Here is an 18805-nt window from a genome sequence, read left to right as displayed (position 1 = left end):
TTGAACTTGATTATGAACTTTACCATGCGCTTGAATCTAGGAGAGTAATACCCAACATTCATGAATCTTAGAATTTTCGTATTTGTATTATTTTGCGAAAATCACTCGAGTTTATAGAAATTGTCTTGTAATTCTCAACTTACTTTTCGCATACTTTGCTCGGGACCAGCAAGATGCTGGTTGGGGGTTGTGTTGAGGGTCAAATATTATATATCAGACCCAGTTATTGCCTGGATTAATGAACATGGTACCGTTTAATAGCCTAATTTAATCGTGTTTGTATTGTAAGGTATAATTGCAAGCTTGGACTGGACTAGGATGCTAAAAGCATGGATTTAGCGCTCAGAATGCACCAAGGCAAGGGATGGACCCTGGGGGACCAAGATCAATAGATTTATATGCCAGAGATCCGAGAAAACTGAGAAACTGAAGCTCAAGTGGACTGAAAGACCTCCAAAATGCAAGATCATAGGGTTCTAACCATTCGTTCGGTTCAAAAATTCATACAGGACCTGAAGAGCATATATTAACCATACACATCGAAATCCAGCCATTGGATCCTTGTGGAAGTGGCCCAATGGACAAATCAGACCATAAATTAATGATTTGGGACCCACCTAAGATCTGGATATATCTTAATTTTGGTCTCGACCCTTTAAATTAGATGGGGAAGAAGATGGATGGATCAGATTTCATATATACATCATGAGTAGACCCCACTGGCAGTGCCAATGCACAGTGCACAAGTGCACTCGATGTGCACTGGATCAGGACAACTGGTAAGCGCCCATTGACCCGATCCATTGCACACACGGAGACAGCGGACGGATGTTGTCCGTCCATTTTTATGTAGTGGGCCCCACCCATCACCCGTATCAACGATCTGGACCGTTAATTCATCCCATGGGGTGGTAAAAACCCATGTCTAGGTGGCAGAATTGCAAAAGATCGCGAAGATTGGTTTTCAGTTGTTCAAACTAGGATGGACAATGGAGCAAACTATTTTGTGGGTCGCACCGAATCCAATTTGAAACTAGCCATTTCTTACTTGTTTTTTGAGAGGATCACAATGGACGGAATGGATTTCTCAAAATGATAGCGAAGTGGGGCCCACCATCATCACAGCACAAGAAGTGCGCAAGCACTGTTCCGCGCATGACAGAAAGATCTGGGCCATTTTGCATTCATGTCCAGGATCGGTCCGGTGATCCTGCCATTCAAAATCTTCCCAAGATTGGGCCGACCAAGCCTAGGGCATCTGACTGGAGTGGATCCCATGTTAGACTTCGATTCTCGCTAAAACAAATTTTGCTACGCAAAGGGTGTTTTCTGTTGCTGCGTAGGCCTTGATTTTTGCACACCGACTAACTAAACCGCCTCTTGTGCGAAAGAGTTCCACCGACTCCTCACACCGACCTAACTAAACCACTTCCCTGCCTATAAGAAAGAGAGAGAGAGAGAGAGAACGTGAGCATCATCTTGGAATCCATGGCTGGGACGTCAGGAGCAGAGAGAGAGAGTATTTTAGATTTTCTATTTATTTTTACTGTTTCTTCTTATTATTTATTTTGAGGTATAGTGCAATCATGTCCATGGGTTGCTAAACCTCTTAGCTAGGGCTAAGAGGTGAAGCTTGTAGCGTGATGGGAGACTTTTTGCTTGTGCCTTTTGTTTAGACTGAACTGATGTTGATTTTGGTTTAATTAAGGGAATGTTTTTAGTTTTTAATGGTCTGTTGTGACTAAAATTATAATGGGTCTGCGATAGCTTTGAGCATGTTCCTTTTCTTTTTATGTTTATGACGTCAGGAAGCCCTGTTGTTCACCATCGTCTCCTGGGCATGGTCGGATGACGGTACCCTTCCTAACCTTCATACATCTTATGTTTGGTTGTTAATTAGTTTAATTACATTGTTTGATTTGTCTCCTGGGCATGGTTTGGTGATGGAATCCATCTAATTCTTATACCTTTCATCTCTTCAAAACTATATCAAAGGAAGTTCAGTTCTGATTTCCATGGTTACACTCTTCAACCGAATGAAGATGGGACTCTAAGTCCAGCTGAATTCTTGAAATAGGCATAAGATCTCCCTGATCTCTACAAGTGGATCCTCTGAATCCCTAGTTTCCTACCTCTGAATTCTCTAAATTTTAGTTAATATTTTCACCATTATTCCCTTAATTTCCTTTAATTTAAATTTCATCTTAATCTAGTTCTAGTTCTACTTAGTTTCAGATAACGTACAGGTATCAATCCTTTGGGATTTGACCTTGGTCTCACCGAGTTTATTACTACATCACAACCCTATAATTGGGGAGTGAACAATGAGGTGTGATTTTATATGTGTTTCGAGCTTCTAGGTGGTTCTTGCGTAAATTGGAGGTGGCATACACGGACGAACGTCACTAGCATTGCTTTGTGATCACAGTGATTCTAAATTCTTCTTTCTTTTCTCCTTCTTCTCATTTTTTTTTTGAAGATGATTGATCCACTACATAGTGCAGTAGCATATGAGTTGGAATCAGTTTCTTGGGTGAAGAAGATGACCCGATTTTAATGGCGGATCGTCAGCCGTCGAGCCTACCTTTGATCTGATGATTGGAGGTAATTCGAATGGGTCTCAGGGAACTCGTGGGCCCCACAAATCGGACATCCAGATTTTTAGGTAGGTGGCATTCGTAAAAACCATGTTGCGGATGACTTTTCCATAATTTTACGGGCATCCGGGCGGTTCGGTTGTTTCCAGCGAGGCTGGACTCTTCCAAATCTTCCTGAAATCTCTGGGAGGATTGGATTCCTCCCCTCTTTGGATGGGTTGAGGTGGAGTTCTCTCTTAACCCCGCAACCCAGTTTTGTTGTCTGATGCTATAACGACTAGACTTTTCTATGCCTGGGTTGGTCTACACCTTTCGGTTCGGCCCACTATCATGGATTTATGAGAAATCCAGTCCTTTGATTAGGTTGGCCGTGATGTATTGTCTAGGAGTCAAAATATGAGGTAGGTCCGAGCTCTGGGTGGCCCACACAATGGGTCGCAGTACGGGATGATGCTCACTGTTAAAAGATATTACGTTGGTTGCCATGCATGGTATGGATTATATTTACAAATTTGCCATCTAATTCTCAATTAACTTCTGACGTTTGTTGTGTCAGATTGCACTGTCCGTTTGCTTTGAAATTGGGCTGTCATTCCTCATTTTCATGCTCTTTCCATCGATTAAATTTGAGCTTTGATCTCTCGAGGGTGACTAGGGAGTGTTCCCAATAGTCCACATTGTTCAGAGGCCTATGACATCATTTTTATGTCCTTATAAGAGAAGTTATTCGGTAATATTAGTGCGTTCCTTATGAACTTTGTGATGTATAGTTCGTCTTATTGTCTTGATGGTCTATTTGGCGGATCCAACCCTGATGGGTAGTCAGATGATGTTTTTATATGGGAAAACCAGATTATTAGTGTTCTAGTCCTATATTTGGATGTTTGTATGGTTTATTTCGTGGTTCTTTTAGTGTGAGTGGTGTTTTTGTTTCGAAATTAATTGTGGCTAGTTTTAAAGGAGTGAAGGAAGTTTTTACCATAATAATTCGGATCATCCAGACCTAGTACTGGAGATCGAGGGTGTTACACTTTAGGCATGATCCCACCCTGAAAAAGAGACTTAACTGCATCCAGCAGATCCTGACTGATGACATCCCAACATGCTGAGAAGCAGGCGCCTGAAAATCCATTTGGTCATGGTGCACCATCTATACAGGAATTGATTGAATTGCTGCTCACACCTCCTCTATGGTAGGTTCCCTCATAAGCACTTCATTTTCTACAACCGAGACTATGTGAGGGATGGCGTCCAAGCAATCTACGGCTGGTTGTAATGGCTTGGCCGAGGAAAGGTTTGAAAAATAGGAAACTGCCTCTTGTTTTATACTTGACTGATCTGTTGTCCTCCCCTCAAGTCCCAGATTTATCTCTAAGATGGATGCTCTCCTAGCACGGTTCGAGGCCACCTGGTGGAAGAACTTGGTATTGCGGTCTCCCTCATTTAGCCACTTGTTCCTGGATTTTTGCTTCCAATATACCTCTTCTAGAAGCTCCAACTGTCGAAGATGATCTCTCACCTCCTTCTTCCTGGCTAATGTCTGAGAATCTATAACTTCCTGAGCTTCTAACTCAGCCCTGTGTAGGTCCTTTTCTGCACATTTTATTTTTAGGAAAATGTTTCCAAAGACATCTCAGTTCCACACTTTAAGCACATTCTTCACATTCTTCATCTTTCTTTGGAGAACAAACATTAGTTGGCCCTCAATGTTGGAAACCCAAGCTATTTTAACCAATTTGAGGAAATCTTATCAAATACTCACATCCTTTGGAATTGGAAAGGCTTTGGGTTCCCTAGGACTGCTACTGGAAGATGGAGAAGTAACGAGGCATGATCAGAATTGATCTTGGCTAAATGTTGGACTCTGAATGTAGGGAACCCCTAAAGCCAATCTATATTGTACAACACCTTGTCTAGCCTTTACCACATTCGGGACCTTCCCGAGTGGTTATTACAAGTGAACTTGTTACCAATGAAATCAACATCCATTAGCCCCGTTTGGCTGATAACTTCAACAAATTCCATGGAACTTCCCGGGTCCGATGGGTGTCACCCCAATCTTTCTTCAAGGTCAGTGATGGCATTGAAGTCACTCCCCACAGCCTAGGCACCCTACTATTTGATGCCATGTTCGCCGGCTCCTGCCAAAGCAACCTTTGAAGCACTTTGAAACAATTTTCATATGCCACTGATAGGAGCACTCTCTCCGAAATGCCTGAAGCCCAACTTTTAAGGATATGATCTGTTTAGTCACCGCCACAGCCTCCACCACTAAGGGTGAATTGAAGAATATCCAAATCTTGCTGCCTTCCTCTATATTGGACAACCAAGAGTGGTAACCTAGACATAATCCTGTTCTGACCCTCTTACTCTCCCCCATCATAGATTCAAGGAGAGCAACTATTTCTAGTTTGAAGTTGGAGATATGCTTTTTCGCTGTTATGATATACTTTGCATTGCCCGCTCCTCGAACATTTCAGATTAGCACACTATCCATTAGTTAAACATCTGAAGTCAACGGCCCTGCAATTTTGTCTTCTCTGTCTAACATTCCAGCTTGGTAACTGAAATTGGGTTCTTGCTCGACCTGAATTAGCTTCACCACATAATGTGACGAGCAACGAGCGTTCTTTTTGCCTGTCATGTACCATCGTATGAAGTTCCCCATTGTTGAATTCACTTGTACCCAAGCGTGGGTCCATTTCATTGTCATTATGTTTCTCATGAATATGGGTCGGATTAGTTGCCTGTTGGTTCCTACTGGAGATGGGATTCCCTCCCCATAGTCTTTTCCTCATGCTACTTCTTTGCCTCTGATAAGTTTCCCTGATCTAGTTTTGAGATGTTGCGAGAACATTGGGCGCCGATTCTACCTTATCCCTTAGAAGTTCAGTATTTCTATCAACTGACTTTGATCTTGTTGAATCCCTTGGAGTGACCTACTCATTACTTCCTTACACCTCGACTTCCCCCTGGTATCAGATACTAAAATTCCTCCCATAAAGTTTTCTTAGTTTCTAATTAGGTTCTCCTGGGGATGGAACGAAATAAGGGGACAGATCGACTGCAAGGAGAAGGTTTCCCGAACCCCTTCTTAGACTACTCTTATGGATCGAGTTACCTCCCTAGAGACCGAGAGTGGTCTCTTACACTAGCGACGAAGATTGGCTGATGTCCACTTCGAGGACTTGATTTTGGTACACTACATTTGGGGAAACCTGATTCTGATGTCCACACTGAGGACCTGATTCAAGTCTCAAAGGGTTGTTCCCTACCAAGATGGATCTAGAATGTTCGTATGTTGACCCGAACTTGAAGTAAGACACCTCCCATGTCCTGTGATACTCGACAGAAGTAGGCTTGCCCTGTTTTGCCTTGAATTGATCCATTGCTTCTCTATTAGCTAAGAGAAGTCCTGCCCTGACCTTCCCTAATTACCAAACCTTCCCTGTCAACTTGGATCCAGAGAGCATCAGATGTCCAAGGCTCTGCCCATTGCAGCGAGCTAATGTTTGGTAAGGAGTTTTGGTTGGTTTGCAAGGGTGCCAGAGGGGGTTCCCAAAGGTGGTACCAACATTATGGGGTCAGTGTTTAGGTCTCCACCTGGTTTGCCTTTGATGTGCACCTAATCAAAGGTATCTTTAATAGTGTCCTCACGAACGACCTAGGGTTGTTCACTGCAATCTTGAACTGGACTAACCCTTGGCTGGGACAGATTGATTCCATTGAACTTCTTAGATGGGTATGCAACTGTCTTCTTGGGGATGAGAGCCTCGTTAATAGCCTCATCAATTTTTCAAACATTTGGAGGACGAGGCTATGAGACCATACCACAAACACCTGAAAGGCGATGTTGAGAGGCAATAATTGGACTTTGAATGTTCTATTGACCCAATCTTTGGTTGACTCTGTTTCCATGACTAGTGGTGTTATGTCTACCAACCCTCAGGAGCAACTCTCTTGCACTGCTATGTTTTCTAAGACTCCAAACACTGTAAAGGATCTCCCAAACACTATCAGTTCCTGCACCTTGTTCACATTCACGCCTGGTCTAAGAATCATCCACACCTGAGCAAACACTTGGAAGATCCTTAGGCTTACAGTGCTATCGATTTCAACGGCTTCACCATATGTTCGTGCTAGGTCCACAATACTTGACTTGAACCAAGAGTGGGCTGGGATACCAAACAGTCAAATCCAGACTCCGTCATAACCTACCATTAAATTTGAAGATCAGGTTTCTACTCCAAATAGACCCATTGCTTGATGGAGGGTCAAATATGAAGCGAAGGCACCGATCATCTTCTCTCTCGATTGAAAGACCACCAAGAATCTGTCTAGGGCGCTTCTTGTGAAAGCTATTTGCATGGATGCTAACTTAGATGCCCGCACCGCGTCTATTACCTAAAGGATGGAGACGAACCTATAAGACGCTATCCCGATCAATGCCGAGCTCAAAATTTTCTTTTAGAGGCCACTTCTACTTCACCTACCCTAGTTGTGATATTTACCCTCTGTGATCCTTGTCGGGACACTCCTAGTAGTAGAGAAAGTCCTTGGGTTGTGTCTTAGCTAGGGGGTTGCTTATTCCCTCCCTATGTAATCTCCAAAAATGTCTTAGTACTCATGGAGCCTGTGTACGGGATTGGGGTTTGCATAGATCTGTAGTTGGAAATGAAGTTGTTTGCCTTGGCTTCGTGATGGGGTTTTTCTCCTCAGTTTAGAGGAGAGATAGTGTAGCTGGTTGAAAATAGGAGTGTTTCATCGCGCTGCTCGACCAGTCGAGGGTCACTTGACTTAAAGTCCAGCGAGCTCAGTCCAGCTAGCTCGACCAGTCGAGTGAACAGTGCTCGACCAGTCGAGGCCCTGGCTCGACTAGTCGAGGGTTACGCAGATTTGCGTAGATTTTGTGCAGACTGCTTAAATTAGAGGCGGTTTCGCAGAGGTGCGAAAGGGAAGTTGCCTAAACTATAAATAGGGGCGTATATGACTTTTTTAAGGTATTGAGAAGGCTTTATAAAGCTATTGTGTTAAGGGTTTTTCACGACCAAGGTGAGAGAGAGAGAGAGGGAGAAAGAGGAAGCTTGTGAAAGAGAGTTTTCGTAGTTGACGTCTCAGCGCTTCTACGTCCTCGTGATCGGTGAGATCTCTTCCTTTTTCATTATTCTCTTATTGTTTATCTACTCCTGCATGAGTGAAAAAGGTTTGATCCAAGCGGTGTGTGCTTGTGATTGGTTGTAACGTTTTACTTCACAGTAAATTGTTATTCTAGACTAGGTCCTCGAGGGTTTTCCATGTAAAAATCTCTTGTGTCGTGTGATTTATGCTTTGATTTATTTTATTGCTTTATTATCTCATAATTCTAGTATTATTGGGAGGCTAGATCTTAAGGTTTTGTGCAATGGCCCCCAACAAAGTGGTATCAGAGTGTTTAGGTTGGTTGAACGGAGTGGGATCAATTCTGAATTATGAGAGGTTGCTCATCAAGGATGATCAGTCTCAATGGTTTTAACTGGACTATATGGAAGGATAAGATGGAGGACCTGCTTTATTACAAGGACTTGTATGCTCCAATCTTAGGCCTATCAGCAAAAACAAAGGATATGATAGATGATGATTGGAAGAAATTGGACCGGAAGGTGGTGGGGTTTATTAGACAATGGTTGGACGATTCCGTATTCCACCATGTGTCTACGGAGACCTCAGCCGCTAACATATGACTGAAATTGCAAGGGTTGTATGAGAGGAAGACAACCAACAATAAGATTTTTCTGATAAGACGACTTGTGAATCTCAAGTTCAAAGATGGTGGTTCTGTGGCTGAGCACATGAATGAAGTCAGTAATATATTGAACCAGCTCTCTGCTATGAAGATGGTCCTGGACGATGAATTACAGGCTTTACTGTTGTTTAACTCATTGCTTGATAGTTGGGAGACATTGGTGGTGTCTCTAAGTAACTCCGTGCCAGAAGAAAAGGTGTTCATGGAACAGATAACCAGTTGTCTCTTCAATGAGGAGATAAGGAGGAAGTCTTAGGGGTCTACTTAATAAGAGGCCCTTGTGATCCAAGATCGAGGGAGATGAAAGAACAGAAAGGGCATGAAGGCCCAAGATGAATCAAGAGGCAAGTCGAGTACCAGGAAGGATGTTGAATGCTGTAATTGTGGCAAGAAGGGCCACTATAAGCATGAATGTCATAAGAAGAAGAATGACAAGAAAGGAAAAGAAAAGGAGATGAAAGATGAATCAGATTCCACTGCGGTCACTTCAGATGACGACATTGTAGTTATTCTTTCAGCAGATCATGATATTTGTTTCATGGCTACGAGTCAAGACATCGACTGGGTGATAGACTCAGGAGCCTCGTTTCATGCCACTCCACGTAAGGACTTCTTCACAAGCTACAAGTCAGGTGACTATGAGACCATGAAGATAGAAAATTTTGGCATATCGAAGATCGTAGGGGTTAGTGATATTTGTGTGAAGACCGATGTCGACTGCACATTAGTTCTCAGAGATGTGAGAAACATTCCTGACCTTTGCCTCAACTTGATGCCAACGGGAAGGTTGGATGATGATGGCTATGAAAGCCAATTTGTTGGTGAGCATTAGAAGCTCATCAAGGGTTCATTGATTACGGTTAGAGGAAAAAAGTGTTGCACCCTTTACAAGGCAAGTGTCAGTGTGTGCAAGGGTGGGTTGAATGTAGCGGAAGATTCAGCTATTGACATGTGACACAGGCGTCTAGGCCACATGAGTGAAAAAAGGCTTCAACTACAAACAAAGAAGTGGCTTCTTCCAGACATTACAGGTATACCTCTCAAAACTTGTAATGATTGTTTATCAGGGAAACAACATAGAGTTTCATTTGTTAAATCTACTTCTCATGTTAATAAAGTGCACGCATTAAATTTGGTTTAATCTGACGTTTGTGGTCCTATGAGGACAAACCTTGGGTGGGGCATTATATTTTGTCACTTTTATAGATGATGTATCTAGGAGGATTTGGGCTTATGCTTTGAAATCCAAGGATGAGGTCTTTGGTATGTTTAAAATTTTTCATGCTATCGTTGAAAGAGAAACAGGTAGATAATTAAAGTGCTTCCGCACTGACAATGGTGGTGAATACATCAGTGATTTCCACGAGTATTGTAAGTCCCTGGGTATACGACATGAACAGACGTTCCCAGGACCCCCCAGCATAATGGTGTGGCTGAGTGAATGAATCACAACATTATAGAGAGAATCAGATGCATGTTATCCCATGCAAAGTTGCCTAAGACGTTCTGGGGAGAAGCAATACACACAACAGTGTATTTGATAAACAGGTCTCCATCAGTCCTATTGAATGGAGAAATACTCGAGAAGGTGTGGACTGGACAAGATCCATCATACGGTCATCTCAGGGTATTTAGATATAGGGTATCCGTTCATGTACCAAAGGACGAGAGGTCAAAACTTGATATGAAGATCAGGCAATGTGTGTTCTTTGGGTACAGTAATGAAAAGTTCAGCTATAGATTCTAGGATCTGACCAAGAAGAAGCTCGTCAGGAGCAGAGATGTGGTCTTCTTTGAAGATCAATGTATTGAAGACATTTGTAAGCCAGAAAAGACGCAGTCTAGTTTAGGAGAGCTAGATGATATGGATCCGGTTATTCCTCCCCTAGTGTCCGATGATGAGGGAGTACAGGAAGGTGCAAAGGACGAGGGAGTTCCTAAATAAGATGGACCAGGAAAGATGCCCCCACCTAATCCACCTGTTGAGCCACAGGTGAGGAGGTCATCTAGGGACAGACAGCCGTTTAAGAGGTACTCGCTGCATGAGTACATTATTCTCACTGATGGGGGAGAGCCAGAAGATTATTCTGAAGCCCTAGCCGACGAGCATAGGGGGGAGTGGTTAAAACATATGCAAGAGGAGATGAAATCCTTATATAAGAACCACACCTATGATATGGTGAAATTGTTTAAGGGTAAGAAAGGTCTGAGCAACAAGTGGGTGTTCCAAAAAAAGGTTGAGCAGAAGAATTCATAAATGAGGTTCAAGGCCAGACTTGTGGTGAAAGGATTTGGTCAGAGGAAAGGTATAAACTTCGAAGAGATATTCTCACCAGTGGTGAAGATGACAACCATACAGGTATTGCTTCAGTTGGCGGCTAGCATGGATCTGGAGATAGAGTAGTCAGATATTAAAAATGCCTTTCTCCATGGTAACCTGGAAGAAGAGATCTACATGCACCAACCTATAACGTCCCGAAAATCGAGGGTCGAGCAGAAGCTCAACTCCCGAGTTCCGACGCATCATGTATACAACATAGATAGTGATGACTAAATCTTGTCCATATTAGTGCATTAACATGAGTGGAATTATACTAAAACAGCATATCATACTCCAGAAATGATTAAATTTAGCAATAGAAGACTGATAGATATATAAAGTATATAAGTGGTTCCTAATCCCAAGAGTATGATCATGTCGCTAGGCTGAATATATACATGTATATTTTTAAATTTTAAAAAATGGTAAAAAATTAATGGCCGTCTAATCTGTATCCCTGTAATCCCAGCTACACAACTCCAGGTCTGCATAGACTCGCCAGAGAGTTACATGTAGGAGAACTCCTCGTCATCATAAAAGTCAGGCTCCGCTTCATAAGCACCGCCATCATCTGTAGCTAAAACAGAGTCTGGTTGGTGTTTTAAAACACCATCCCAGAGTGGGAGTGAGTGATTAACTCAGTGAAACTATAAGGCAAAGGTTAACATGTTATCAATTCAGTCATGCAGTAATGATAAAGCAATAGAACAATCATATCCTAAGTACTCTTGTTAATGCAAGAATGGTATGCGATAATGATGCATGCCCTCGCCTTTACTCCCTCTGCGACATCATCTCACGATCGCGCGTGCACCACTCCGGATACGTGCACTTCCTCACCAAAGCACATGCAATGCGGTGCATGGTCGTGTTAGCCAATGTTTAATTAGGCTTATTCATACAGCAGATTCGGGAAGTTAAGGTATCTCCCTTTATATCATTTACCCAAATTATGATCCATCTAGGGTCGTCAATCTTAGTTATCACATACGATAGGCAAGTTATAGGGTAACATCACCCCTGATTGAAAAGTAGTGGATAGGCAAGTTCAGGTCGCTACGAAGAGGATCGTCACCTCAGCGTAGGCCTAGTTTATACTCGAGGTCACTACGGAAAGGCTTGTCACCTTAGCATAGGCCGACAGCTTGAATACAGTGTCCCATACCACCATATTTGGCTCATGAGTTTGGTTTACTCACTGGACACTATGGGTAGGCTCGTTACCCTAGCGTAGGCTGACAACTCGACCATGATGTCACATACCACTATGTCCAGCTCATGAGTCTTAGCGAATCATGGTACCAAGGTTAAACGTGCTTTTCACTAGTAAGTGATACCTTAGATTCAAGCAGTAGCGTCCATACATGGTGAACATACATTAAACCAATCAAGTTACTTGAAAAGTTTGACTGGAATGAATGCATGTTAAATTAATCAACATGGAGCGCATATGCACTCCTTGTGGCTAACCACTATTGATAATCACCATACGACTCGGATTCATTGAACGTATCCGTTGTAGTGAACTAGTTCAGCCACTGATCGTAAACTATTACCGATTGCCTGGACTACGTATTAGTCCCAATCATACTTAAATACAATAGGCATTCATATGTGATATTCAAACAACATGTGATAACCAATTCAAATATAAATCTCATCTTAGCATTTTAACAAACACATAGTATACATGTTGTCATACATAGGCATTTCATCCATAACTCACGTAGTAGCAAGATAGGTTACATGAAGGAAACTATAACTATAGATAAGGTAATTGAGAATCCAATCTCAACACCCTCATTAAATACATTTCAACAAACATTTTCTCATTCAGGCATTTTATCAAACACTTAAACTACACATATCAACGTACATGTAATAAATTTGTTATAACATATATTATAGCAAATCCTTTCACAAGAGGTTGTCACACATACAACAATTATGTATTCTCAATCAATAATCAAGGCAAGCACAAATCATGATTCCATATTCATTCAAACATTTCAACAAACACATAGAATGCATTATATTCAACATAGTTCATATATATGTGTAATATATGAAAAACATCACATCTAAATACATGTGACAACAATTAAGTCAGTCAAAAATCATTAACTGACATTGAAAGCCTTTAAAACCATAATCTAAACATTCATAGTCCGCACCTTTCGTCGGTACGCTCGTTACGAACTCGGTTCGTACACCACGCATTTATCTACAACACAACTGCTACCTAAACATTGATATGATTAACTATTTCACCAGTTTCTCTATTTGGATCCTTAAAACATATTAGGGTTAGGATTTCTTACTGAAAAATGGACTTGGATTCGATGATGTAGCGATATAGGAGGGATGATTCGACACGTGGAGTGGTGGGAGTGAATCCCAGCAACAAACCACTGATCTCACTCTCTTCTCCTCACTCTTTTCTCCTCTTTTCTCTCTTTTCTCTCCTAAGATGTTAGGAAATTCGTATGGAATGAGAGAGGGATGAGTTTAAGGCTTTAAATAGGCCTAGAAGTGATGTCAATGGCCCTAAGGCCATGGTATACTTAGGTTATATCCAAGAGGTGGCTGTTTCGGTTCAATGGAGCTCATCTGGAGGTTCATTACTTGTATATGATCTGAAAAAAGTTCCTTGACAATGGATCTATGTCAGGTTAAGATTTTGGTCTGATCGAATTTGTGGATCGACCGCAGAGGACCAGTTTCAGTTCAACTGTTATCGTCACTCGATCGGGGCCACAAGTACATTGACATGTGTAAGGAAATTTTCCTGATCCAAGGGTCTATTTGGGTTAGAATCCGATGGTCTAAAACCTTAAATTTGGCCTGCAAACGAACGACCCAAATCACTTAAGTTTGATTCACTTTCTAAAGATATTCATATTTCTCACACACTTCGCTCCAGACTTAAGTTGTGCATTTCTGGATACTATTTAGACTTGATTCCTGCGATGCTTGTCATGCCTAGTAAGGTGGTCAAACCGTATAGTTTCATAGTATTCAGACTTTCGACGTGCAGTCCAGGTCCTATACGGGGTTTCAGTGTGCCCCCGAGAGCAATTGGGTTTTGAGATTTATCCTAGGTTTTTAGGTAATGTAGAGTTAGCGATTCTATTGGTTTTGAGTCTTGTAGTTCGTATAGAAAGTAGTTCAAGCTAATCTACTAATTAATTTAGTTTAGTACTTAATTAATTTTCATCTAATTCCTAAAGGATTCGGTCCTTAGTGATTTCTGCCCGAGGTAATACTCGGGTCTTTGTACGGATTTTTCTGAGACATTACAATCTACCCCTCTTAAAAAAAAATTTCATCATCAAAATTAGTACATTTTCGTACTCCTTGAGAATTCGAGGGTAGTTCTTACGGACCTCAACTTCTGTTTCCCAAATAGCCTCTTTCTCAGTGTGATGCGTCCAAAGTAGCTTTACAAACGGGATAACCTTACTGCGCAACACCTGTTCCTTCCTGTCTAGGATATGCATTGGTTGCAGTACATAAGTAGCATCCTCACTCAACTGTATCTGCTCCCATTTGATAATGTGAGAAGGGTTAAGAATGTATTTTTTTAGCATCAATATATGAAATACGTTGTGCACGCCTGCGAGTTGTGTGGGTAAAGCAAGGCGGTACGCTACCACACCCACTCGGTCTAGAATCTAGAATGGTCCAATAAATCATGGCGTGAGTTTTTCCTTCTTACCAAATCAAAGGACTCCCTTCATGGGGTAAAACTTAAGAAACACATGGTCCCCAACCTCAAACTCTAGCGGTCGCTGTCCCGTATCAGCGTAACTCTTGCCTGCTCTATGCTGCAAGAAGTTAATGCCGAATAATGTCGATCTTCTCTGAGGTCACTTACACTAACTTGGAGCTAATGAAACTCTTCTCGCCAACCTCTGTCCAGTAATGCGGTGCTCGACATGGGCGCCCATATAAGGCCTCGTAGGGAGCCATGCCAGTACTCGCTTGCAAACTATTATTATAAGCGAACTCAACATATGGAAGACAATCATCTCAACTATCTTTGAAATCGAACACACATGCCCGCGACATGTCTTCTAACACATGATTTACCCGTTCCGTCGGCCCGTCAGTCTGTCGGTGGAATGCGGTACTGAACTTCAGTTTCACACCCATTGCTTCCTAGATACGAGTCCAGAAGATAGATGTGAATCGCGTGTCTCGGTCCGACACGATCTCCATAGGAACTCCATGCAGGCGTACTATCTCCTTGATGTACAGCCTGGCCAAATTGTCTGTTGAGTTTGAGACTCTAATCGGGAGAAAATGAGCCGATTTCGTCAACCGGTCCACAATCACCCAAATGGAGTCATGTCCCTTCCTCGTCTTCGGTAACCCTGAAATGAAATCCATAGAGATGAAATCCCATTTCCATTCAGCTATGGGCATGGGTTGAAGTAAAGTAGGAGGTTGGTGATGTTCAGCCTTGACCTACTGGCACATGAGACGACGAAATACATAGTCTGCTATGTGGGCCTTCATGTTGTCCCACCAATACAAATGCTTCATATCTTGATACATCTTCGTACTACCAAGATGCATCGCCATCTTCGAATTGTGAGCAGCTTCGAGAACTTCCCTTCTCAAGTCATGAAGATTTGGGATGCATAGGCGGTCCCGATAATGTAAACCCCCATCTGAACCAACTCTCCATTCCGAGTCTTCATCTTCACTAGCTCGCTTTCTTAACTCTGTCAACCGTTCATCTTTCTTCTGAGCCACAATGATTCGGTCATCAATAAGTGGCTGTACACGAATGTCTGCGACGATCTTGAACGGTTCCTCTATCATAAGTTTTTGCTCAAAGTCTCACATAAACTCTACCATGTTTCATTCATCGATTATCAGTGGAGCTGCAAATGCTTTCGTCTTCTTATGACTCAACACGTCTGCCATAAGGTTGACCTTGCTAGGATGGTAGGAGACCTCGAACTTGAAGTCCTTCAATGTTTCCATCCACCGTCGCTGCCTCATAGTCAAGTCTCTCTGCGTGAATATGTACTTGAGGCTCTTGTGGTCGTAAAAGAGCTCGAACTCCTCTCCGTAAAGGTAATGTCTCTAGAGCTTTAATGTAAAGATGGCGGCTGGTAACTCTAGGTTGTACATAGGTTAGTTTTCCCCGTGCTTCCTCAACTGTCGCGAGGCATAAGCAATCACTCTGTCCTTCTGCATCAGAACACAACCCAAACTAACACGAGACGTGTTGGTGTATATTGTAAATTTGACCCCCTGCTCTGGCAATACAATCACGGGTGTGGATGTCAACTTGTCCTTCAGTTCCTAAAATGATGCTTCTGTCTTCTCATTCCAGGGAAACTTGAGATCCTTTCGAGTGAGCTGAGACAACGGTTTGGCTATCTTGGAAAAGTCCATAATGAATCGATGATAGTAACCTGCCAGGCCAAGAAAATTCTTCATTCAGTAACCGAACCAGACTACTCCCAGTCCTGAACCGCGGTCACCTTAACAAGGTCCACGGCTATTCCTTCCTTGGACACCACATGTCCTAGGAACTTGACCTCATCTTTCCAGAAGTCACACTTCTTGTATTGAACAAACAACTGGTTCTTCCTAAGTGTATCAAAGACTACTCACAGGTGCTCCTCGTGATCCTTCCAACCCTTGGAGTATATCAGTATGTCATTTATAATTACGATGACAAATCGATACAGATACGGCCGAAACACCCAGTTCATAAGGTCCATGAACATGGCCGGTGCATTTGTAAGTCCAAATGACATCACAAGGAATTCGTAGTGCCCAAAGTTAGTTCTGAACGTTATCTTCTATACATCTTCATCCCTGACGTACAATTGGTGATACCCTGACTGTAAGTCGATCTTTGAAAAATAATGTGCCCCTTTCAACTTATTGAACAGATCATCTATCCGAGCAAAGGATACCTGTTCTTCACCGTCACTTGGTTCAACCTACAATAATCAATACACAATCACAGTGATCCATCTTTCTTCTTTACGAACAACACGAGTACTCCCCAAGGAGATACACTCGCTTATATGAAGCCTGCATCCAACAGATCATCGATATGTCTCCTCAGTTCCTTCATCTCACATGGGGCATGCAATAATCGGTAGAGATATAGGTGTCGCACCTGGCGCTAGGTCAATGGTAAAATCGATCTCACACCGAGGAGGTAGTCCAGGTATCGTCCTGAACACATCCGTGAAATCTCAGACTACAGGCGTTCTCCCAAGTGTCGGACCATCAACATGCTCTAGCAAGGTAGCATAACAACTAACACGGTAGTACCAACTGACCTGAACTGGGAAAGTAAAGGTCGTGCCCTCAGGTCCATGGGCTGTCACCACTCTAGTATCGCAATCAATCTCTGCCTTCATCTCAGTGAGCCAATCCATACTGAGAATGACATCATAATGACATAATGGGGCGACCATCAGGTCAACGAGCACTGTTCTGCTCCTTAAGTCCATCGGACAACCTCTACAAGTCTTAGTGGAGTCTGAGAAGGTCCCCGTGGTGGTAAGGAGTCTTACCCTAACCATAGGAGTAGTTTTCAACACTAGTCGCTTAACCACTGTGTATGATATTGTCAAGATAGTGGACCCGATGTCCACCGATAGGAAGACTGGTGTACCTTGGATGTGTGTCGTGACTTCGAAAGCCAGTGGTGTTGCAGTCGCTGTCTTGGATGCCTCAACTACAAGTGAGTGCACACAAGCTTATTGAGGACAATTTGGTCGCGGTACCATAGGTCATTGATGCGGCCTACTACGAGGTACATTCGGCCTATAGAAGGTTGTGTTAGTGGTATTGAACGTAAAGGTGGAGCCGAGATAGCTTGAGGAAGCTAGCGATTGATCTTCTAAGGTGGCGAGAAGCCGTTATCTCTCATCTTGGTGAAATAATAAATATCTACATGGCTCGACTTGTTGAAGTAGGTGCACCATAGATTTGATCACCTCAGCTGGGTCGGGGAGGCGAATCTACACATGACCTCTTACCAAGGAACGACCTGCTTAGCAAAATCTGATCGAGGCCTCAGACCCACGGGAACACGTGAACGGGATAGTCTATCCCCGTCCTGCTCGGCTCGAAGAGACATGTTCACTAGCTTAGCATAGTTAGAAATGCTAGTGCAACACATCTTCGTGCAGATATCGGGCCACAAACCATCTGAGAAATGCCGCATCTTCATTGTCTCGTCTGCTAATATCAAGGGAACATCTGGCCAGCTCCGTGAATCTATTTTCATATTCGACCACAGTCATTCCTCCCTGACGGAGGTGAAGGAATTCACCCTCCTTGTTACGGTAGGTGAGGGAGAAATACTTTTCATGGAAGTAGGTCTCAAAAGCATCCCATGTCCACACATACCCCTCGGGAACAGTCCAAAGGATGCTGTCCCACCAGAGACTGGCTTCCTTCTCAAACATATACATGACCAACTCAACCTGCTCTGCCTCAGTACAGTGCAACGTCTTCAGCATCTTAGAGATGCGGTCAAGCCAATATTCAACCTCCTCGGGTCTGTGAGTACCCGTAAAAGTGGGGGGTCGAAAGTTCTGGAATCGCTTGAATAAGCCGCTAACATTCAGATTTCCAATAGGGCACACAGGTGGTGCAGGTGGAACCACATTCATGTTCTGGGCAAGGGCCCCAGCAATTGGGGTCCAAATCTATTGTAGTTGCTGCATAAGGAGCATCATCTGCTCCAACCTATCAGGAGGAGGAGCATGATGCATGTGTGGCACCGACGAGGATGCACGGTTCTATTCCGGAACTGGTGGTGCCCTCGGTGATGGCCCATTTGTGAGGCCAGTGGCCGGTAGAGAATCTGGCATAGTCTCGTGATTTGGGTCCAAACTGTGGTCCGTGTGGCTATCGCTTAGGGGAGGTGCCCCATCACTCAATTCACCAAGTGTAAGACATGCCATACTCCTAGTGGCCTTAGGTGGCATTCCCTATATACAACATAGGGTGCAACATGTGTAAGGTTTTGCATAACAACACTCAATTTCTCAAGCATTCTACACATTTCATAGCAAAAGGAGTTGCATGCATTTCATTTAACCAAAATTGTCATAA

Source organism: Magnolia sinica, chromosome 8, assembly GCF_029962835.1.
Source record: "Magnolia sinica isolate HGM2019 chromosome 8, MsV1, whole genome shotgun sequence".
Lineage (NCBI taxonomy): Eukaryota > Viridiplantae > Streptophyta > Magnoliopsida > Magnoliales > Magnoliaceae > Magnolia > Magnolia sinica.
The sequence above is the reverse complement of the archived record's forward strand: the minus strand, read 5'-3'. Positions refer to the sequence as shown.